At 43.3% G+C, this 24,759-nt stretch overlaps 1 protein-coding gene across 10 annotated transcripts in view; it reads right to left on the bottom strand.

The window, feature by feature from the left end:
* GTF2I (general transcription factor IIi) overlaps positions 1–10,855 on the bottom strand; it is an 82,353-nt gene extending 71,498 nt beyond the window's left edge. For 8 of the 10 annotated variants that reach the window (XR_009733573.1, XM_061401857.1, XM_061401853.1 and 5 more), the window contains exon 1: positions 10,768–10,851. The gene's annotated coding sequence lies outside the window, so the exon portion shown is untranslated. Of the gene's footprint in view, positions 1–6,431; positions 6,504–10,767 lie in introns of all 10 variants that reach the window. The other 2 variants (XM_061401858.1, XM_061401855.1) reach the window with 1 other exon arrangement.
* Positions 10,856–24,759: the final 13,904 nt, after the last annotated feature.

The raw sequence follows: 24,759 nt of genomic DNA on the forward strand, positions 1-24,759 counted from the left end.
CCATAATTACTAAACCGCAGATACCTGGATCAATTAAAACTGAGAAAACATTAAAAATCAATTAACATACTTACCCCTAGGATATTGGCCATGGAAGGCTACAGACAGTATTTAGGACAGATAATATGGTATTCAAGTCTGCAATTAAACAGGCTTAAGAGTTTAAAAACAAAGAGGGGGGGAATACTTTAATTAATCAGGAAAATCTTCCACTGAAACTTAATTTTCGACCTGCACTCCAACAAAATGCAGCATGGCTTTCCTGTGCCGTGGTTGCTTCCACTGGACCAGTGTTTAAGATGAGCTATCTCTTCCGTGGTTTTTTCTGGTTGTTGTTTGGTAGCTTCAGCTGGTAAAGAATCTGCCTGCAATGCAGACACCCCAGTTTGTTCCTGGGTCAGGAAGATTCCCCTGGAGAAGGGATAAGCTACCCACTCCAGTATTCTTGGGCTTCCCTGGTGGCTCAGAATCTGCCTGCAGTGCGTTCGACCCCTAGCTTGGGAAGATCCCCTGGAGGAGGCACAGCAACCCACTCCAGTATTCTTGCCTGGAGAATTCCATGGACAGAGAAGCCTGGCGGGCTACAATCCACAGGGTCACAAAGTGTCAGACACAACTGAGTGACTAACACACAGACACACATCTTTTTAGTTGTCTCCATTATTTGAGATCTAGTTTCAGGGTTTTTTTTGTTTATAAGGTTAGCTAAAACTCTAATTTACCAATTCATTTAATTTTACTAAGAGCCACAAAAGCCAAATTTCAACAAAATTGTGACTGAAGGCATCATTACAATCTTAACTACACTCATCTTCAGCGAGAAGTATAAAATAACTTTCAGTATCACTTAATTCTAAGAACAGTAAAATGGAATTTCAAACTTTTATAAAATGCTGATTTTATAAAAGTTTTTTTTTTAATGAAGAGAACTAAGAAAAGGCTAAAATTCATCATCTAAGATACTATTTTGTCTTAAGATGGTGCCTAAAATAAAAGGCAAGGACCTAATAGCTGAATCAGCTGATTTTATCCTAAATAAGATTCAGTTCCATTAAAATTAGTATAGGTTATCATGTAATATTACATATTGGCAATCTATTAGGCTGCCTAAAAATTTCTACCTCTGAAACTTGTATTTAATAGCTCTGTGTTCTAGCTACAATATCCTAAAAGCTAAAGTTTTTTTTAGGAGAGAAAACTTACTCATCCCTAAAACGTCAGTATACATTTAGTGAAATCACTTTGGGTTGTGAACAAAGATTTTATAAATATCTTAAATTTTTTTCAGCATAGTACCATTTGTTCTGGTCTTCCCAGGTGGCTCAGCAGTAAAGAATCAACCTGGCAACGCAGGAGACGCAGGTCGATCCCTGGGTCCAGAAGATCCCTGGAGGAGGAAATGGCAACCCACTCCAAATATTCTTGCCTGAGAAACCCCATGGACAGAGGAGCTTGGCGGGCTACAGTCCATGGGGTCACCAAGAGTCGGACGTGACTGAGCATGCACGAACCATTTGTTCTAATTATGTCCACGGAGCAGTTTCTAAAGAAAATGTGTTTATAGTTATTCATTGACTCCATTAGTTTAACTTCTGAAAGATCTCAAGAAGGTAACTTAGTATCTTGACATGTTTATTGTGACAGCTGCCAGACACATTTTACAAAGCAGACCTTTTCTAACATAAGACTAGTTGATACTTCGAAAATAAATTGCCCACAATCACAGAATTATTATATTACTAGACTCTCATCCATATCTGTTCTTAATTCCCAAGTTCTTTTAAACTACACTATACACTGTAACCCAATTTTTAACATTTTTCAAATTCCACTACCCACAATATTTAAATTTCATTGTTTTCAAGGACTTAGGTTAACTCCTCTACATGAGGTTTTTAGGTTCAAGCACTAAATGTCATCCCTAAAAGAGTTTAAAATTCTCAGCCTAAATTTTTAAAATTCCCAGCATTCCACAATGCTAAAAAGACAAGAGATATTTTCATTATCCCTAAGTACTGCCTCACAAAACACTTACTAGGCAAAGGAAAATATAGCATACATCATCCACCATCTTAACCAAGTGTTCAAAGTAACTCCAGTCACGGGACAAATAAACATCATGCCCAGCCAACAAAACACAAGAACACTGTGATGTTCCTGTCCAAAAGGCACTGGACAAAGCAGAGCTGAGAGTCATTTTATGAAATGACTGCTCTGTAACCTTCAAAAAGGTCAAGGGCATGAACATCAAAGACAGAGGAACAGCTCTACAGTGAAGTATATTATAGAGATGGGACAACTGGATGCAAAGTGTGATACTGGGGATTCCCTAGTGGTTCAGTGGTTAGGACTCTGAGCTTTTACTGCCGAGGCCACAGTTCAATCCCTGGACAGAGAGCTCAGTGTGCTGCTGGACTAGGCCCTTTGCTACATACAATGAGTGGTGTTTGCCAAAACATGAATGGGCTTGCAGGATGAAGGGTATGTGGGAAATTTTTGTTTGTTTGCTCTTCTTATAATTATTTTGTTTAAAGTGTTTCAAAATAATTTTTAAAATATTTCATGTATATTAATTAAAACACAGCCACTAATTAAAATTCCTCCTACTTTTGCCTGACTTCAAAGGGGTTCTAACTTTTTTGCTTTTGCAGTCACAAGTGGAGTATTAAAACTGGGAAAGTGAAGGATGTTACACTGTGATTACTGATTAGAATTTTCCCCATCAGCTAAATAAAATTGGATTTTTTTTTTTTTTTGGCTTCTTGCATTTTAAGGAAGGAGCGATTAGAATTTCATGTCAGAAGTATAAACACACACACAACTTTATCTAAAAACTGTCAGAAGAAACTTCTACAGACTATGTATCAATCAAATGGTGTATCAGGGTCTTTCAGTTTCAACAGTACTGTGTTTGGGTTTGAGACAAGGTCCTCCATCCAGTTCTGCAGTCAGCACTCATGACACACTGGTTAATTCAAGATGGACCAAGGCTGATTTTTAAGTCAAGGCTTTTAAGTTTTTATAGTAGGCTACGCTTACATTTTAAGATGTGTTAAGTTGCTTTGGTTGTGTCCGACTCTGCGACCCTATGGACTGTAGCCTGCCAGGCTCCTCTATCCATGGGATTTTCCAGGTAAGAATACTGGAGTGGGTTGCCATTTCCTCCTCCAGGGGATCTTCCTGACCCACGGATGGAACTCAAATCTCTTGTCTCCTTCATCGGCAGGCAGGTTCTTTACCACTAGTGCAAATTATTAATTTCTGCGGAAATAAAGTTTGTAATTTTATCAGTAAACATCAAGCAATCTCTCAAGACAAAACAAAATACATTGCAAAGGTTAGGATTTGAAATGATCTCCAAGTGTTTACTTTCATACTTAAAACATTATACCCTCTCCACCCTATTTCCAAAAAACTGTTGAGACAGCTAACAAAAATAGTCAAATTTTTTTCTTTTTTAAAAAGCCAGAGGGGATTTCTCAAATGGTCCAGTGGTTAAGAACCCACCTTTCTATGCAGGGGACATGGGTTCAAGCCCTGGTCAGAGAACTAAGATCCCACATACTGGAGCAATTAAGCCCACACACTGCAACTAAGACCCTTTGCAGCCAAATGAATACATAAATATTTAAAAACAGAAAAGCCAGGGAACTTCCCAGGTGGTCCAGTTGTTAAAGGCTCCAAGCAGGTCTGAGTTTGATCCCTGCTCAGGGAACTAAGATCCTACAGGCCTCATGATGGAGTCAAATAAGTAAAATAATAAAAACTAGGAAAAAAAAAAAAAACAGGTGAAGGAAAGAATGATAAAATAATTAAAAGAAGTCAGGGAAAGTGGATCTTTCCCAATAGTGGATTACAAGTTCAATACTGAGTTTCACAGTATCCAGAACACTGTCTTTGCAAAACAAACACACACCTTATTAACTATTCAGGAAAATCCACAACTTTTCTTAGCACTAGTTTGAAATTTTTCACACATGTATAAAGTATACTTTTATACTGATAGTCCAGAGTTTTTTAAAAGGAGCAGCTTTCTCTACCAATATACAAAGAATGTACTCCTTTTACTTTACGTCAAGTTTAAAAAACATTTGGTTTACTTGTTAAACTGGCTCACTTGTTTTTTTCTAACTTTGTATGAATTGGAGGAGGAAATGAAAATCAAGTAACTGGCGTAAAAGCTCCATCTTTTCTCTTTTTAATGTATTGTCCACAGAAAGCAGGCAACAGAGCCAAGCAATTATGAACGGCAGCTTTGGAATGAGGCCAAAATTCTGAATTAAAGGCCTAGCTCCAATATTAGATATGGCTGGCTGTGGGATTCTTTAATCCCAAATCTCCTAGTCTGGAAATGACAATAAATACGTGAACTTAACTCACAAGGTTCCTATCAGAATCTGTCAAGTACCTGACAGAGTGCTAAACATAAGCATTCAATAAACTGAATAAGCACTTAATTTTAAATTTAATTAAATCACTTATTCCTAAAATACACATATATGGGGACTTGTCCAGACTCTGCGCTTCCACTGCAGTGGCAGGCCTGGGTTTGATTCCTAGTGGGGAAACTAAGATTCCACACAGCAAACTAAGATCTGTGCAGCAAAGCCAAATAAAACAAATCAGTCAAATCCCTAGAGACAGAAAGTAAAACGGTGAGTGCAGGGGCTGCAAGGAAGAGGGAATGGGTTAATGGGCAACTTCAGTTTAGGAAGATGAAAAAGTCCTGGAGCTGGACTTTATGATGGCTGCTCAACCCGGTGACTGCACAAACTGCACTTAACACTGCTTTGTCGTATGTCTATTTTACCACCATTTTTTTTAAAAATCACTATCAGGAACTATCTGAAAGAACGAGGTTTTCATGGTGGAAATAGCCGACACAAATTCTTCACAAAGGGACAAACTCATTTCTTAGCAGTTTTCTCTGCTATTGAAAGATCTGTTCAGATCCATCTAAATTCTGCCCCAAGGAAATCGATAAAAAGAAAAGGCAACGATCCAGCAATCCCACTAAGCATACACACAAAAAGCTTGAAAACAGGGAAGACTCAAAATGCTTGTACAGCAATGTTCATGTTGCAACACTGTAATGCCCAAAAGGTAGAAACAATCTGAATGTCCATCAACAGATGAACAGAAAACAAAATGTGGAGTATCACGCAATGCGGCACTGTTCAGCCACTTTAAAAAAGCAATGACGTTCTGATACACACAACACAGAGGAAGCCTGAAAATATTACTCCAAGTAAAACAGCCAGACCCAAAAGGACAGGACTGCATGATTCCACTTACATGACAATCTACAAGAAGCAAATTCACAGAGAATAAAAGTAAATGAAGAGATTTCCAGGAACTCCGGGGAAGAAGGCCTTCTATCTGGGGCAATGAGAAAGATTTTAGAAACAGTGGTGATGGTTATAGAATGCTGTGACTGTAATTAAAGGCACTGAATTTAAAAGGCTTAAAAATGCTTTAAATGGAAAAAAAGAAAAAGAACAGGAGAAAAGTGGGAAGCTAACAATTTCCCTGAACCCCTTTAGGCACTTTTCAAACTAATCCCAGCACTAGGGTCAATCTCTTTGCACTTTCCTTCCTTATAAAGTGGGCATTTTACATGCTGTCACCCTCCCCTTTGTCAAATTAGCATTTCAATAAAGTAATCTAAGTGGTTTCAAGACTGAGGCCAAGAATACTTTTTAATTTTAGTGCAGTTCCACTATCTCATTTTCTTTAAGTATATTTTGGTCTGAAAATTCAATTGAGACAAAACTCTGTTCACATTTACGTTATAGTCAATACTAAGAGCTTTTTCTAAATATATCAAATTCTTAATAATGAACAAGATATAAGCAGTTTTCTCAGGTATCATTTAACTGTCAGTTTCTAGTGAAAACACGAAGGTGAGTGAGACCTGACCACAATTAAGACAGGTAAACTTTTCTTACCTTCTTTAATTGCCCACTAACAACAAAGAAATTCCAATTGCCCTTCAACACATTTATGAGTTTCTGTCTCAAATATAACAGCCCAGGGCAGGGGTGGGGTGGGGGGAAGGTACTGCTTTGAAAACTTGTATGATAGCTGAAGAAAATTGGTGGAGGGATTCTGTGTTGGGTAAGCAGTTCTAAAGGCTATTTTCCAATTTTAAGTTTACTAATTACAAGGCAGACATTAATCTCCATTATGGAAATTCACATTATAGATAGCTGTCTACTAACCAGGGCTCACTTTAACCAGATGCCCCAAATAGGACCAAACACTTGCCTACGCTCTGACCCTACAATCACACCAGAATACAACCACATACAGGTTTCCCTGGTGCCGCAGATGAGAAAAGATCTGCCTGCAGTGCAGGAGACCGGGGTTCAATCCCTGGGTCGGGAAGAGGCCCTGGAGACGGAAATGGCAACCCACTCCACAATTCTCACCTACGAACTCCCATGCACAATCACAGACAGTACTTTAAGCTGGGGAACGGGTGATGTATTTCCTTTGCCATCCTACAAAGACAAAAACACTTTGTCAGAGGGGAAATCCCTGAAGAACAATTCTTGCCCTCACAGAATTTACATTCTCCAGAGTCTATGGAGATTAACCTTGTAATCAGTATAACAAGGACTGGTATCACATGCAGTTTTTATTTCCTTTGGAAATTCAATTTCTATAAAGTATTAAACATAGTATTTAATTTTAATTCATTCAATCTTCAGAACAACCCTAAAAGAGAAACAGTTTCTATTATCATCATCCTTTTGATACATAGGGAACATAGGGAAACTGGGATACAAAGATGTGAAAGGGAATTAATTGTTCAAGGTAACACAGATGGGAGTAATTTCAGAACCTATGTCGATAGGTACCCACTAAGCCATACTGTCTCACTCGGCCGTAAATTCATTTTGCCTCTGAAGTTACACTTTTTAAATAAGCGAATTCTTTTAAAGTCCTCCATAATTTTTCAATTTACAACCAAGAAACATGAGTCAATCTGCCATCAACTCTGACAATCCCTATGCAACTTTTTCTTACTTTCCCACTAGGTCAAAGTGGGAAAAAGCAGAGGAGTAGCGACAGAAACAGGCATGGAGTATGAAGGCGAGGACTGCAGAAACAAAGAGGAAAAAAAAGAAAAAACAAAAATGGGAAAACTGCATCTGGGAGCATTCCTGTAAAGGAAAGCCAAGAAAGAAGAAAATGCTAAAGGAAGAAAAAGAAAGAACAGAAAAAGAATATTAAGATGCATTCAGTACTTCTGATTTATACACCTAATTTTTTCCAGTATTATATACACACATTCTCTCAAATACTAATTCTTAGTTTTACTACCCCCACACAAGTAGCCTCAGCTACACATTGGTTAATCGAGCATTGTTCTTCATATTGGGGTTTCCCCTGTGGCTCAGCTGGTAAAGAATCCGCCTGCAATGCGGGAGACCTAGGTTCGATCCCTGGGTTGGGGAAGGCTACCCACTCCAGTATTCTGGCCTGGAGAATTCCATGGACTGTAGAGTCCATGGGGTCACAAAGTGACCGACACAACTGAACGACTTTCACTTCACATTCTTCACACTGCCATACTGCCACTTAAGCTCACTGATTACAAGGAAACCCAACTCTACAATTATAATGAACAACTGATTAATTACATTTCCTACCTTCTTTTAGTAACAATGAATAAGCTTCTCAAATAAATGGAGACAACTTTTGAAGAAAAAAGGTACCAATGTAAGGACCTTTAGTAAACTGCTATTAAAAATTTCTTGGTAATTATCTTTCAGGTGTGTGCGTGTGTATTCAGCTCTGTCTGCCTCTTTGCGACCCCATGACTGTAGCCCACCAGGCTCCTCTGTCCACGGGCTTTTCCTGGCAAGAATACTGGAGTAGGTTGCCATTTCCTTCTCCAGAGAATCTTCCCGACCTAGGGGCTGAATCAAGTTTTTGTCTCTAGCATTAGCAGGTGAATTCTTTACCTCCAGACCACCTGGGAAGCCCTTATCTTTCAGGTAGATTACCTCTAATACATTTCAGCAAAGGTGAAATATTAATACTATTCTCAAAGAGAATTAAATCACCAACAATTCTTCAAAAAAATGCTTTCCCTTAGACATACATAAAAATCACTTGATGAGCATCTGTTTAAGCCACTAAGACAATTTCATGTTAGTTACACCACAGCAGATTTGTGAAGAGACTGCAATATTTGAAAAATTCATATTTTCAAAGAAGAATGAAACATGATAGAATTTAATTAGGTGGAATGCAAGGTAAATAGCTGGTCACCAGTAATAACAAAAAAAGGTGAAGTGTTTGGAACTTTTTCAGTGTTTTGATTTACTTGAGCAGAGACTTTGTCTTTTATATTTTATGTTTTGGAACACACCATCGATCTAAGGATCATCCAAATAAAATGATAGGACATTACTAGAAACTAATCCCACTCCCCTTATCTAACTTAAGATTACTTTCCCAAAACAGAAATCCATTATACTAAAATTTAAAATCATTGTCACAAAGACTTGTGCCCCAAGACAATGAAAGCCAAAGCCTATGCTTCAATGACAAAGTCTTTTAGTCACTTTCTTAGAAGTTAGTCAAATCATTGGTACATGGAACTGGGGGTGGGGGGAAGAATTGGGGAGTTCCAGCTGCTCTGCCTGCCAAGTTAAACAAAAATTCTTAACTCCCTGTTTGCCAAGTAATCTATAGTAAGCAGTCTGAATTACTTTGGTTCTTTAAGACCTCGTTTTAAAGTAAGGAAAAGCATGCACCTAGAATAAACTCCCCTCACAACTTAATTTCATACTAGAGTGAATAGTTCTCACAGCGTTCCTCCTCAGAGCAGCAGCCTTAGCATCAACAGCGAACTAGACAGAAATGCAAATTCTCCGGCCCATCCCAGACTTGCAGCATCAGAACGTCTGGGGTGGGGCCCAGCAATTGTGTTTTAACAAGCCCCGCAGGGGATGCTTGGATTCTGAGAACCAATGGCCTAAGGGCTAAGAGTCATAAAAGTTCAAGGTTTTCTGGCTTGGTGACCAACAGGTAATCACCCAGCTTCTCTAGACTTCTCTTTTAAACAGTGGAATTAGGGGGGTGTTATGAATATTAAATAAGAAAACCACGTTAAGTTTCTAAGAGCGATGCCTGACATATAAAAACATTACTCAAGCACTAACTGCCGCTACCAATATGAGCTTTGACGGTTGTAAACTGGAAGGGAGATAAAGACAAAGACAGAAAAGGTTTAATCCCTAACTCTCCAGGAGTTTAAACCTAGTGACCAGGCCAAGGCACGTGTACACAAAGCAGAACCAACCAAACTCCAAGAGGAAATAAAGAGGGGCAAACGGGCTGACCGTAAGAAGAAGCAACAAATTCTGACCCAACATTATAAGAGAAGGCTTTAAAGAAGTGACTGCATATGAGCAATAAGAGTTCCACCGCCTCAAAGGAACAAAAAGTCATTCCAGCCTACAGGTGTGAGCCAAGATCACAAGAAGCAAGCGAAACGAAAAGTGCACGGTAGCAGATTGCAGTGGCTGGAAAACGGACCAGGAAAAAATATGCTGTAGGACATAGAATCGGTCACCCCAAATCCCGGGGCTTAGCTGGGGGTGGGGGTAGGATTTGGAGGCGTGGGTAAGACCCGGCCTCCGCCCGGCACTCTAATGCACACGCTCGTCTGCAAACTAAGTTCCCCTTTTGTTTTCTGAGCACCCAGAGACCACTTTTACGCACAGCGGCCCAACAAGCCATTGTCTGCAGCAAAGTTGAACGCAAGAAGCTGAGAAGCGTGCCCGGAGGCCCGCATTCCGAGGAGTGGGCGCCACTCCAACTAGACCCTACGTCTGAACATTCTCAGACACCAACAAGCGCAAAACCATGAACACTTTAAAAAAAAAAAAAACCGTTTTATTAAAAGGCAAAATTTGGATAAGCACAAAGTCGGGAGTAACGAGGGCAGGGGGGTTTGCTTTGGGGGTTTGTTTGTTTTTTGTCTTCTTCTCTGAATCCCCTCTGGATACTGGCCGAATCCCGATGGCTTATTTTCCCAAGCTTGCAGGCTGAGGTTTTCCTTCCGGTCATTGTGCTTATTTCCCCCAAAGAGCAAGGCCCCGCTGGGGCAGGCGCGCCGGCCCGGCCCCGGGACAAAGCCCACTCCCGGGCTCCACCTGGGCGCGGGCAGGGGCGGGGAGGGGCGGCGCTCCGCGGCCCGCCCGCCGGCCGCAGTTACCAGGCAGCGCGGAACCGCCCACCCCCGCCGCCCGCCGGCCAATCCGGCGCGTCTGCTGCCCGGGCGCACGAGCCCCGGAGACACCAGTCCGAGCGCGACCCCACGGCTGGGGCCTGGCACCGAGCGCGCACCCGCACCTCCCGAGCCGGCCAATCAGCGGGCCGGGCATGCGCAGCCCGCAGGCTCGCTCGATCGCTCGCGCGCGGGGCCCTCACGCGTGAGGCGCCCCCCCCGCCGCCACACGCCGCGCCGGTGCGCGCGCCCCTCCCCCATGCACCCAGGCGCGCGCGTCAACTGTCGTCCCCCGCGACCGCGTCTGCTCCTGCCCCACCCCCAACGCCGGCGGCCCGGGGCTGGTGGGGGGGCGGGATGGGCGCCCCCCAACACGGCCGCCGACGGTCCCCACAACCCCCCCCCCCGCTGTCCGTGCAGTCCCCCCCGCGGAGGGAGGGGGCGAGTCTCAAAAGCCCACTCGAGATGGCAACCGGGGCGGGGTGGCGGGGAGCAGGGATGAGGCGACGGGGACTCACCCGAGTGCAGCCGCCTCCAGGCAGCGCCGGGGCCGGGGGGCGCCGAAGGGAAGAGAATGTGGGCCGCGCGCGCGCGAGCTGTGGCCGCGGCGGAGCAGCCTGGGGTTGAGACGGACCGATGAGCGGGCAGGAGGTGAGAGGGCGAGGGGGCCCGAGCGTCTCGGCCGAGCTCCTGTCACCGCCGCATGGCCGCCCTTGGCAGGGCCTCGCTCAGCGCCTAGATCCTCTCACAGGGGAACCGAGGGATAGGCCGGGGTAACCGCTGCAGGCGGGCGGCCACGGCTAGAGAGCGCGTGCGGGGAAGCGGGGGGGCGATCGGTGGCCCCTTTTCTCTGCTCTCCGAGCTTCTCTCTCTCTCACCCTCCTCCTCCTCTTTTTTTTTTTTTTTTTTGTTCCTAGAAGGCGCGCTGCGCGTGCGCACCCGCAGCACCGCCCAGCGGGAGTTGTAGTCTCTGATTCGTCCCCATCAACGCGACGGCGGGGGGCGCTGGACTACGACTCCCAGGAAGCCTCGCGCCGACCAGCCCGGAGCCAGAGGACGCGGCGAGCTCGGCGCCCGGCCCTCTCGGGCAAGGACTGTCAATGGAGGCGCGGGTGGTGGGAGCGAGGAACATGGCTGCACCTGGGGCCTGCGCGGCTGCCCGAGTGGGGGAGGGGAGCGGGGACGCAGGGATGAAAATCCAGGCCGAGTCGGCTCCCTTGCCAGGCTTCAGCCGGGCGCAGCCACGGTGCCATCGCTCGCGCTCACTCTTGCATCCGAGATTCCCTGCAAGTTGAGAGGCTGGAATACAGCAAAAGCCGGGGAGCCCCAGGCCGGCCTGCCGCCTTCCCTGCTTCGCCAAGGGACTTCCTCCGCCCTGCACCACCCTCCGGGACACAAAGAACTCCTGTTAGTTTTTAAAGCTTGCCTCGAGAGACTCTTGCCGCAACTTCGGACTGGGCGAGGGAAGGGCACCATTCTGTTTTTATTTACCCCTCCACCTCCAGGCTTTGCTCACTTTTCACTCGACATGTAGAAGGAAACTTAAGACGGAAAAGCCATGGAGGGCGAGCAGAAAACGTGATTTGCAGCCCGTTTTGTTCTGTCAACCGCTAAGCAATTTTCCTCAAACCCCACCCCCCGGTATTTTTTTTTTTTTTTTTTTGCATCTCAACTTTCATTAGCTTGCGAATTTCGAAAATGGTGAGATATTACTGTTCACCCCAAGTTAGAAGTTTAAAAAACTCGAGGCCAGAGATTTTAGATGTTTATGTAAAAACACAAAATCGGGTGATTATGTGATGTTTCTCCCTGCCGGAGATTCGGGCCACGCCAGCCATCCTCCCCCCTCCCCCTCCTCCTCGGTAGGTGGCGACCACGGCGCTTTTTCCAGCCTTTGTCGCTCGCAAGAAAACTTTCCGAGCAGCTAGTCTTTTGATGTAGGGCCAAGACCTTTCCTTTGAATTTGGGTTCGCAGATTAGCCTTCCCCATATTCTTCCGTAGACCGCACCCATAAAGCCTCATCCAGAATGTCCATGTTGGATTTCTTTTAAAATAGATGGAGAATTTAAAGATCCCTGCGAAGCAATCCAATTCCAGAAGACGTCTATATTTTCCCGATTTCCCCTGCAATCTTTTACTGTCATTTTGTCCTCGATTAATTCAATTAGGACTCTTTCTTTGTCAAGTTTCTGCACAGCATTTAGTTTTTCATAAGAACAATTTTCTTTTTGCATTCATACTTCATTAACATTTTGGAATATTTAAATTCCATCTTCCCAATATCAAGTACAACTGACGTACTCAGGGATAAACATTAACTCTTGAGAAGCCTACAATTCAGCTGGTAATAGCAACCACCACAGGAGCTGCAAACTCAGCTGCTGTGAGCATCAGTTGAGGATGTTTTATGGAGAGATAGGAACCCTGCGGGCTTACCTGGTGGCTCAGACGGTATAGAATCCGCCTGCAATGCAAGGGGGTCCAGGGTTTAATCCCTGGGTTGGAAAGATCTCTGGAGAAGGGAATGGCTAAAGCGTCTGCCTGCAATGCGGGAGACCTGGGTTCAATCCCTGGGTGGGGAAGATCCCCTGGAGAAGGAAATGGCAACCCACTCCAGTATTCTTGCCTGGGAAATCCCATGGAAAGAGAAGCCTGGTAGGGTACAGTCCATGGGGTCGCAAAGAGTTGGACACGGCTAAGCAACTTCACTTCACTTCACTTCACTTCACCCACTCCTGTATTCCTGCCTGGAGAATTCCATGGACAGAAAAGCCTGGTGAGCTTCAGTTCATGGGATTGCAAGGAGTCCAACACGACTGAGGGACTAACGCAACTTTTTTTTTTTTGTCCTGAACGGATTATTGGGGATACTGAGAAATTGAGGACAGTGATGGGAGGATGCACTGGGTGTGGTGGAGTAATGGAGGAGCACTGGAAGGGTGTTAGGAAGTAAGACAAGAGTTCATTTAGTCACGATTACCCTTGTCATTGGAGAAGGCAATGGCAACCCACTCCAGTACTCTTGCCTGGAAAATCCCATGGGCGGAGGAGCCTGGTAGGCTGCAGTCCATGGAGTCGCTAAGAGTAGAAAACCACTGACTGAGTTCACCTTCACTTTTCACTTTCATGCATTGGAGAAGGAAATGGCAACCCCCTCCAGTGTTCTTGCCTGGAGAATCCCAGGGATGGGGGAGCCTGGTGGGCTGCCGTCTCTGGGGTCGCACAGAGTCGGACACGACTGAAGCGACTTCGCAGCAGCAGCAGCAGCAGCAGCAGCAGCAGCACCCTTGCCATTGAAAACTTATGTGGGAGATAGTCCCCTTTTTATGCAGTTAACAGTTCTGTGTGAAATTTTGCTGCTGCTTCATGAACAACTCCAGCTTCCTTGAGGCTTGAGGTTGAACTGTCAAATCCTAAAGCTGGTCTTAAAACTTTAGGTGGCTTTGAATTGCCTCTGGACAGAAAGCTGGCCCTTTGGGGACAATGAACAATGTATAGAAGTCAACCTTTTTTCCTGTGTACTGCTATTAGCAGGTTTAACCCTCAAATTCATACTTACAGTCGTAAAGATCACACATGTTCAGTCTTAAGACCTGGCTCATCCTGGGTGTTAGTGGCGCACTTGCTGTTGGTTAACCGGTTTTTCCCTCACCTCATTGGCACAGTGAAGTTGCTCAGTCGTGTCCAGCTCTTAGCGACCCCATGGACTGCAGCCTACCAGGCTCCTCCGTCCATGGGATTTTTCCAGGCAAGAGTACTGGAGTGGGGTGCCATTGCCTTCTCCGTCATTGGTACAGGTGCTATGTTAATGGTGATCAGAATTACATGCCACTTGAGATACCAACTCAGCACAGCCAGCTGTTTTCCAACACAGTATTACACTGCTGTTTTAGGGGTTGAGCAACAAATGAAAAATACCAAAAAAAAAAAAATTTATTTGTATATTTCAGAATGATTTCTTATGGAATCCTCCTTTGTTCAAATCATGTTGGGGGCCAGAGTGAGGTACTCCGCCCATGGCAAAGGTCATGAGGAAGGAGGCTCGACATATGCAAAGGCGGGATCGAGCCTCAGGAGTCCCCCTGGAAATCCTCGAGCGTCTACCCCCATAACCAGAGCCTGCCTACTTTACTACTTTGTGCTCTTACCTACATCTCTGACTTTACGGGGGGCTGTCCCCCACCACCTCTTTCGGAGAAGGAGTTAATCTAGAGCTCCAGTTAATAATAATTCCTGGGCGTGATAAGAGTGTTTTAACCTACAAACTCCTCTGAAGGTTCTCTAGCCTGCCTGACAGGCTCGTCGGGCCACATGTGATTGCTCACAGACTCCCAACCGTGAGAGGCACGAGATGCTTTAAACCCTCTAAAAACAGGTTCTTTAGAGAAGTTAGAAAACTATAAGTATAGTGGGCTGATTAGAAATTGTGTTGGTGAAGGGTTTTTCATTTGTTGAGCCAACGTTTGTTGCTAAGTCTCCATATCCCCTGCCCTTACACACATTAATGAATATATAGAATTAACCTTTGATATTAATCACGTTAGACCTTAGGCTAAGTAAATTCTTTCCTTAACTAAAACCCACTACACCCTCACCCTGTAGGAATGTAACTTTATTTGGGTGGCGTCTGTTTTGAGAATAATCAGCCCTGGAGAAATAAGTGTCCTGATTGACTGACCGCTGTCACAAGGAGAGGGTCGTAAATTGTCAGCAGGCCCCCCTGGCCAGAAGATGATGTAACACCCTTAAGACCTCTGTATACATTTGTATGAAGCACCCGACTTTGATAAAAGTCAGGACTGCTGACCCCGCGTGACTTTTGCATAACATCTCAGTGTATAAAAGTAGACCATGGAAAATAAAGAATTGGGATCAGTTTCTCGAAATACTGGTCTCCCCATGTCGCTCTCTCTCTCACTCTGGTTGAGTCTCCATCTGGAGCGCGGAACCCACCATGCTTACTAATTATGCCTGGGCTTCTAAGATCCGACCGGGGAGGCCTCAGTGTCTCCTCTCCTTCGGGAGAACGGAAGGACGCCTGCGGCCTACGTAAGTGGTGCAAACTTCTTGTCTTGAAGTTTTATTGGTCTCCCGCGTAAACCAAGCTACTCAGCCTCTTTTCTCCACTGAATTTTCCTACTGAGCTATCCTCATCCTATTACTCTTTATATCTTTGATAAAATATTTAAATAAATAGGTCGCCGACGCCGTCCCCGCTTCGAATACCCTGGATCAGCACTCAACTTTTGTTTAGAATCACATTCAACATAACACGATTGTGTACCAAGACTGAGATTGCAGTCTGACGGCACCATGCGGCATGTTGGATCTTAGTTCCCCGACCAGAGATCAAACCTGTACCAGTGTAAGCTCAGAGTCCTAACCACTGAACTGCCAGGGAATTACCAGCTGGCAGAATCTTGCAGGTTATTTCAAATTATTTCATATACATCTCTTTTTAATGCTTAACCTAGCATATGCAGTCCTGCAGGTGAGTGTCCAAAAACAGGACACTCCATTCTATTGCATACAGTAGCCCCTCCTTATCTATGAGGATAGTACTGAATTCTCTATATACTATGTTTTTTTCCTGTATGTACATACCTATAATAAAGTTCTTTGTTTTGGGGGCATTTTTTGGCCATGCATGAGGATCTTATTTCCCCAACCAGTGGTTGAACCCAAGTTCCCTGCAGTGGAAGCACAGGATCTTAACCATTGGATCACCAGGTTAGTCCCTTATAACAAAGTTTAATTTATAAATCATGCAGGGTGAGAGATTAATGGGCTTTCCAGGTGGCGCAGTGGTAAAGAATCCACCTACCAATGCAGGAGATGCAGGTTCGATCCCTGGGTTGGAAAGATACCCTGGAGAAGGAAGTGGCAACCCATTCCAGTATTCTTGCCTGGAAAATTCCATGGACAGAGGAGCCTGGTGGGCTACAGTCCAGGGGGTCGCAGAGAGTCAGACACAATTGAGCGAACATACACAAGAGATTAATAATAACTAAGAACAATATAACAATATGTATTGCAATAAAAGTTACATGAATGTGGTGTCTCTCTCTTTCTCGAAATATCTTATTACGCTATACTCACCCTTCTTATGATGAGGTGAGCTTCCAGGTATCACCAGAGTTAATCTGTTCTTCCGCGTTTTACGCCTTGGTGCCTCCTTTGCACTTTTATGAATAAAGGTTCCATTGGACATCTTCTTCCGGAAGAGCCCGGTTTCATCACAGTTGAAGACTCTCTTAGGATAACATCCTTTCTCCTTAATCAACTTCTTCAACTCCGCTGGAAACAGGGCAGCAGCTGCTTCCTCAGGAGGCACAGCCTGTCCAGTAATTTTTATATTTTTCAGTCCAAACCTATTCCTGAATCTGTATAGCCATCCCTTACTGGCAGTAAAGGGCTTGGTGTCACTCGTTTCAGGGGCTCCCTGGCTGAAGTCCTCATAGAGGGTCAGTGCTTTCTGACGCAACACGTTGCTGTCAATAGGAACACGCTTTCTGTTCATGTCTTCCACCCACAAATCTAATGCCTCTTCCATCTTAACTATGCACTCATCACGGACTGTGGCTGTAACTTTTGCAGTTCGGGGCGCTACAGCAAAACTAGCACGAATTTCTTTTTCCTTCTTCATAATTTCACGGATAGAAGATTCGTTCTTACCGTAGATCTTAGCAACCTCAGCATAAGATTTTTTTTCTTTCCTTACTAAGTCGAGAACTTTCACTTTTTCAATCAAAGGAAGCACTTTACGGCTTCTCTTTGGCATATCTGAACCACCAGCATCACTACTCTTGCGCTTTGGAGCCATTATTAAGTAAAATAAGGGTTAACTTGAGCACAAGCTCTGCTGATACCTCGGCAGTAGATCTGATAACCCAGGCAGCTACCAAGAGACTACCGAGCAGGATACGCTGGACAAAGAGATGATTCATGACCCAGGGCAGATCGGAGCGGGCGGGCGTGAAAGTTAAAACTTATGAATTGTTTATTTCTGGAATTTTCCATCTGCAGCCAGCCCTCCATATCCGCGGGTTCTGCATCTGCGGATTCAACAAACCGTGGATGGAAAATATTCCAAAACAAACAAACAAAAAAATGCCAGAAACTTTCAAAAAAGCAAAACTTGCCTTTGCTGGGTGGGCGCCCAGCAATGATTTACATAGCATTTACATCGTATTTACAATGATTTACATAGCATTTATATTGTATTAGGTATTATAAATCCAGAGATCATTAAAAGTACAAGGGAGGGTGTGTGTACACTGTATGTGAATCCTACAGCCATTTTATATAAGGGACTTAAGCTTCTGCAGATTTTGGCACCTGGGGGTTCGGGGAAGGTGGGGGGGTCCCTGGAACCAATCACCCTTCTAGACCAAGGGATGGCTGTAATGTTTTCCAAATGCCTGTAACTGAAACCGTGGAAAGTGAAACCGCAGATAAGGGCGGGGTGGGGTTGGGGGGTGGCTGCTGTCTGTGGGAGACAAAAGCCAAGTCAGAGGAGATTCAGAGATTCAGCCAGGCTAGAGATAGATCTAAACCAAGTGTGAGCTCTTCCACCAACTTAAATGCATCTTCACACACTCTCCAAGCACACACAGCCTTGTTAACTGCTTTTAAATAGTAAGTCACATGGAAATGTTGGAATGCCTTCACTAGTTCTGAAAAATCATCACCATCTTGGATTTTTAATACTGGTGTCAGGAATCTGCTTTCTCCATTATCACAGGACCCATCCCCCTATCAGCCACCTTTATGACAGAAATGCGCCTCCACCACTTGGTCAAGGTCACTGTGATTGAGTTTTTGTTTGATTTTTTCTTTTTTTTTTTTTTTTGGTTTGTTTGCACAGCTTGCAGGATTTTAGCTCTCACACCAGAGACAGAACCCAAGCCCTGTCAGTGAAAGCTCCAAGTCCTAACCACTGGACTGCCAGGAAATTTCCTAGTGCTCCTTTTAAAAAGATGTTTGGTTGGAATCCAAACTGAATAATTAATCTTTTTGTGCCCCTCTCCTATATTTTATATTACCCCAAACCATAACTCTAGCAAAAGCTGAGACACTCTTGACATACCCACTTTTCAAAGTAGATCCATCTTTCGATGAACACTAAACAAAGGTCTTTTTCCCTATAATTCTGTTTGATGCGGGACCAATAAATTTCAGGTCCAGTTTCTTGGGTGCTCTTTATGGTATCAGTTCAGTTTAGTCGCTCAGTCGTATCCGACTCTTTGCGACCCCATGGACTGAGCATACCAGGCTTCACTGTCCATCACCAACTCCCGGAGCTTGCAGAAACTCATGTCTATCGAGTCAGTGATGCCATCCAACCATCTAGTACTTATAGAGAGAGAATGGGATGAAAAATATATATCTTGATTAAAATAATAGTTTGATCTTTTAGATCTGGGTTTCGTTAGGAATTGCATGCCTTGTCCAGATCACATGGGAAGGGCCAAAATGACATCTTTAGCTTCTGCCTGGGTATCTGCCCTTTAACAGATAAATCCTTTGTTATTACAAGGATGATTTTTTTAAGGACTGTTTATAAAACACTATTTGTGAACAGCTTTTTGTTTGGACCATTTGAATATTACAACTGTGGAAACAGTATCTTTAACAGAACTCTTCCAAAGGTGGAAAAAATAAGTAAACCCAAGTTATAATTTATTGATAATAATTAATAATGTAGATGTGACCTAAATAGACCTTCTTCTAGCTCTTGCTATGCCTTTTTGTGCAAACATCTGACCTGTGCTGTAACACCAATTGAAATAAACAGTTTTATGTGTTGGTTTGGTGGCTAGGTGGTAAAGAATCTGCCGGCAACACGGGAGACCTGGGTTTGATCCCTGGGTTGAGAAGATACCCTGGAGAAGGGAACAGCAACCTACTCCAGTATTCTGGCCTGGAGAATTCCATGGAGAGAGGAACTTGGCAGGTTACAGTCCATGGGGTCGCAGAGTCGGACACGACTAAATGCCTTCCCCTTTCACTTGCTTAGCTGGATTTAGATGACTGTTGGGTTTCCCTGGTGGCTCAGATGGTAAAGAATCTGCCTATAATGCAGAAGACTTAAGTTCCAGAAGACCCCCCTGGAGGAGGATCCAGAATTCTTGCCTGGAGAATCCCATGGACAGAGGCGCCTGCCAGACTACAGTCTATGGGGTCACACAGAGTTGTTCACAACTGAAGCGACTTAGCACACATGCATGCAGATGAGTGTTATCTTCTAGTTATAATGTGACTTTTGCTGTAATTGTTGTATAACTTTTTTTTTTAACTTCTTTTTTAAAACATAAAATCACTATAGTATTTTCCCTGCCCCCCTCAAGGATTTGGGGGAATCAGGCAATATGTAAATGAAAATACTTTATAAAATCTTAGTTAAGTGTTCTATAAATATTAAGTGGTATAATTTAGCATTTAAAGCAGTATTGTAAAATATCTTAAGAACAAAATGTCCATGTTTCTTTTATAACTACTTAAGGATTTTTTTTTTTGATAGAAATGTGTTTGTTTAATTGAAATTTAAATTACACTGGTGATCCTGTATTTATTCTAGCCATCCTGCTGCTGCTGCTTCTGCTAAGTCGTTTCAGTCGAGTTCGATTCTGTGCAGCCCCATAGATGGCAGCCCACCAGGCGCCCCCATCCCTGGGACTCTCCAGGCAAGAACACTGGAGTGGGTTGCCATTTCCTTCTCCAATGCATGAAAGTGAAAAGAGAAAGTGAAGTCGCTCAGTCGTGTCTGACTGTTAGCGACCCCATGGACTGTAGCCCACCAGGCTCCTCCATCCACGGGATTTTCCAGGCCAGAGTACTGGAGTGGGGTGCCATTGCCTTCTCCTACTTAAGGATTTTTTAAATGCTTTTTATTCTAAGATTTAGGAAAATACATTCACAGATACTTACATTTATCACTGGATATGATGAACATGAATTTGAGCAAAATCTGAGAGATAGCAAAAGACAGGGAAGCCTGGCATGCTGCAGTCCATGGGGTTACAAAGGGTTGGACACAACTGAGTGACTGAACAACAATAACACTTATTCGATTCAGTGAACCTATAATCATATCTGACACATCAGGTGATGCAACTAATAAAATAACTGGTATTATAAGCAGCACTTCCTTTTAGAATATTATCTCTGCCAGGAAGATTGTACCCGGAAACCTTTGAGTAAAAAATCCAATCAAATAAATTATTTCTAAATGAAATGTATAATTGATAGCCTTGCAACATATCATTTGTAAAATCAGTGTTGGACTCAAAACTGAGGGAAAAAAACAGCCCCATTCTTTCCCTTTGCTATTTTGTTTCAAATATCAGCTTCAGGTCTGGGTGCTTGATTCTTATCTTTGCATTTACCAGGCCTCTTTTTCTGGTGAATCAAAGCAATCATTTTAACCCCCTCCTGAACCTGTGTTTATTATAATTAAGGCAAATACAATGGTTAAGTTTTCGTCTAAGAATAAAGGGAGTTCTGAGGAAGGAAATAGCAACCTACTCCAGTATCCTTGCCTGGAAAATCCTATGGACAAAGTAGACTAGTGGGCTTCAGTCCATGGGGTCGCAAGAGTCAGACACGACTTAACGACTTAAACCACCACCAAAGGGAGTTCTCCCCTGATGGACTAGTGGCTAAGACTCCCAACTCGGGGGCCCCAAGTTCGATCCTTGATCAGGGAACCAAGATCCCACAAACCACAACTGAGAGTTTCCATGCCATGACCAAAGATCCCCGATGCAGCTGCCAAGACTGAAGACTCCATGTGCTGCAGTAAGACCCCACACAGCCAAATAAATAAAATAAAAACAAAAAAATATTAAAAGAAATTAAGAATAAAAGGAAATTTATTAGCGGGGAAAGAAGAAGCCAAAAATGATACTGTTCAAATGTGAAGTTAGCCCATCATCAATGGGTCAAGTACTCCTTTAAACTGTTTCCCCAGCAGTGGAATGGCACACCAGCCATTGTCTCTCTTTCCCCAGAATCTAAGGAGAGAGGTTAGCCAGGCTTTGGGTTGTACTTGGGGTTTTTGGAAAGACTGATGTTGAAGCTGAAACTCCAATACTTTGGCCACCTGCTGCGAAGAGCTGACTCATTTGAAAAGACCCTGATGCTGGGAAAGATTGAAGGCAGGAGAAGGGGACAACAGGATGAGATGGTTGGATGGCATCACTGACTCAATGGACAGCAGTTGGTGATGGACAGGGAGGCCTAGCGTGCTGTGGTTCATGGGTTTGCAAAAAGTCGGACACGACTGAGTGGCTGAACTGAACTGGGGTTTTTGACTTCGATTTTTTCCAGCAGACTGTGCAGTTCAATCCCAAATGAACTCAGACTGATCCCAAAGTGCGCAACAGCAAAGAGGCTGAGCACTGATTAAATTCTGGAAAGACTGAGACAAGGGTTCTGTCCTTCAGAAATGTATAATAAGGGGAAATACTTACTGAGCATTCCCTCCATGCCACATGCTGTGCTCAGCACTTGCGATTACCTCACTACACTGACAACTACCCCCTGTGGTAGGTGCTTAGAACTTCCTCATATGCTAAAAAAGGCTCAGAAAGGTTAAATTACTTGGCTAATGATATACAGATGGCAAAATCCAGATTCTGAGCTAAATCAGAAGGTCTCCAAGTCTGGATTCTTCACTACTGATGTCTTTGCAGGCTAGAGTCATCTCAGCTGGGCTGATGTGACAAATAAATCAAATACAAGGTACACTCAGATAAACACAGTGAGACAGTATGAGATGGCTGCTGATAAAGCGAGCAACTTTATTTCATTCTTGGCTGCTCTTGTAGGCCATGTGGGAGCTTAGTTCCCTGACCGGGGATCGAACCCTGGGCCACTGCAGTGGAAGCCCAAGAGTCTTAAATCACTGGACTGTCAGGGAAGCCCTGAAAGCAGGCAATTTTAAATGGAAGAGGTAGCGTTTGCAATGAATATTAAAACATGAGTGGAGAGGGAAATGGCAACCGACTCCAGTATTCTTACCTGGAAAAGTCCATGCACAGAGGAGCCTGGTGGGCTGCAGTCCATGGAGTTATATGACCGAGCACGCACGCATGAGTGTGGAGGGAGATGGGTTGGTAGCAATAAACTGGTAGAACTGAAAAAAAAAAAGATGACTACTTTCCTGGCAGTCCAGTGGCTCCACCCTGCCAATGTAGGGAGTAGGGGCTTCAATCTCCGGTCAGGGAACTAAGATCCCACATGAAAAGACTAAGAGTTCCCGTGCTGCAACGAAAGATTCTGCATGCCACAACAAAGACCTGGTACAGCCAAATAAATCAATACTTAAAAAAAACAATAATTAAAATAAACACATATATCTCAAAAAAAAAGAATTAAAAAAAATAATTTTTTTTTAATTAAGGAGAAACTCTCTTAGATTTCTGTGAAATAAAATCCATGTTTTATGGCAAGACAAGAGAAATGTAAACAGAAAAACTCTCGTCTGCCTTCCTCCTTCTCTGACTTCCTCTCTCTGCCCATTGTGCATCTGTGTTGTATCTGTATTTTGCATCAGTCACACCTCCCGCATCAACATGCTCAACCACAAAAAGCAACCTTCTCAGCATCAACAAGACAACTCCTTAAAAGATATCATTCCTGAGGGATGGGTGGGAGTTTGGCTTAGTAGATGCAAACTATTACATCAATATATAGGATGGCTAAACACCAAGGTCCAACTGTGTAGCACAGGGAACTATATTCAATACCCCGTGAGAAACCAGAATGGAAAAGAACATGAAAAAGGATGTACAGAAACGTATAATGGAATCACTCTGCTGTACAGCAGAAATTAACACATTACAAATCAACTATACTTTAATAAAATCAATTTTAAAGATCATACGTCATTTGATGTACATTAATGAAATGTCCCAGAAAACTTACACAACTGTGCCTTGACTTCTAACAGGCAGACAGATCTCAGAGTTTTCTGAGATGCTCTTCCTGGGTTATAATCCTCAAATTTGGCTCGAATAAGTTTTCCATTTCTTTCTTAGATTGACTGCTTAATTTTTCATTGACACTTCCCATACCTCTAATCAGAGGCATCCTGGGGGGTGGGGCAGGCAGGGAGACCTATAGTCGTATATTTGTCGTTGTTATTCAGTTGCTAAGTCATGTCCAACTCTTTTGCGACCCCATGGACTGTAGCCTGCCAGATTCCTCTGTCCGTGGGATATCCCAGGCAAGAATACTGGAGAGGGTTGCCATTTCCTCCTCCAGGGGACCTTCCTGACCCAGGGATCAAACCCACGTCTCCTGTGTCTCCTGCACTGCAGGTGGATTCTTTACCCTCTGAGCCATCCAGGAAGCCCATATGGAATACTGTTCATCCTTTAAAAAGGAGAATCTGCAGTATGCAAGAACATAGATGAAGCTTCAGGACATTACACTAAGTGAAATAAGCCAGTCACAGAAAGACAAACACAGCTCTTTCACTAATGTGAGATATCTGAAACAATGAGACTCGTAGACTCAAAGAGTAGAATGGTGGTTGTCAGGGGTTGAGGAAAAGGAGAAATGGGCAGATGTTAATCAACAGGGATAAAGTTCATTAAGCAAGGTGAACAGGTTCTAGAATTCTGCTGTAAATTACTATACCTATAGTCAACTATAATATACACTGGAAACTTTAACAGCACAGCTCTCACGTCACATATTCTTACCACAATAAAAAATTTAAATGATTTTTTTAATGTGAAAGAAAAAAATCCATGGACCTAAAATGTTGATCCACATTGTGTATCGTGTTTACTCTCCAGATAGCACCACTATACATATGCAGTGTGAAAATGCCCATTTCCTCCACATTTGCCCAAACTCAGTGAAAAGGGAAGGTTTTTCAGTGGTTCTAAAGTGCACATTGTGAACAAAGTTGGGCACTTTTCATATTTTTATTATCCATTTGCATTTATGTTTTTGCAAACGAATCATTTGCATTTTCACAATTGGGTCCTTTGGTCTCTTTTTTTTTCCCCTTTATTTCTTGCATGAGTGCTGTTTGTTTATTTTTAATTGAGGTATGGTTGATTTACCACCCTGTGTTAGTTTCAGGTATATAGCAAAGTGGTTCAAATATAGTCATGTTTTATATATATATATATATATATATATATATATATATAAAATGTCTATTCTTTTTCAAATTCTTTTCCCTTATAGGTTTTACAAAATATAGAGCTCCCTGTGCCATAGGGAACTGTTCCCTGTCCTTGTTAATTATCTATTTTATACACAATATTATATATATATATATTCATTCCAAACTCCTAATTTATCCCTCCCCCTTCCTTAACTGCTTTTCTAAATGAAAGCAAATTTTGTGTTTAAGGGATTACAAATATTTCCCCAGTTTGTCTTTGTGATATTTTTTTGTGTGTTGCTGTTGTACTGAGAAGTTTCATTTTTACGTGGTCCGAGTTATCCATTTCCCCCCCAGGTCTTTGGTGTTAACCAATGGTAA

This window comes from Bos javanicus, chromosome 25 (genome assembly GCF_032452875.1).
Source record: "Bos javanicus breed banteng chromosome 25, ARS-OSU_banteng_1.0, whole genome shotgun sequence".
Lineage (NCBI taxonomy): Eukaryota > Metazoa > Chordata > Mammalia > Artiodactyla > Bovidae > Bos > Bos javanicus.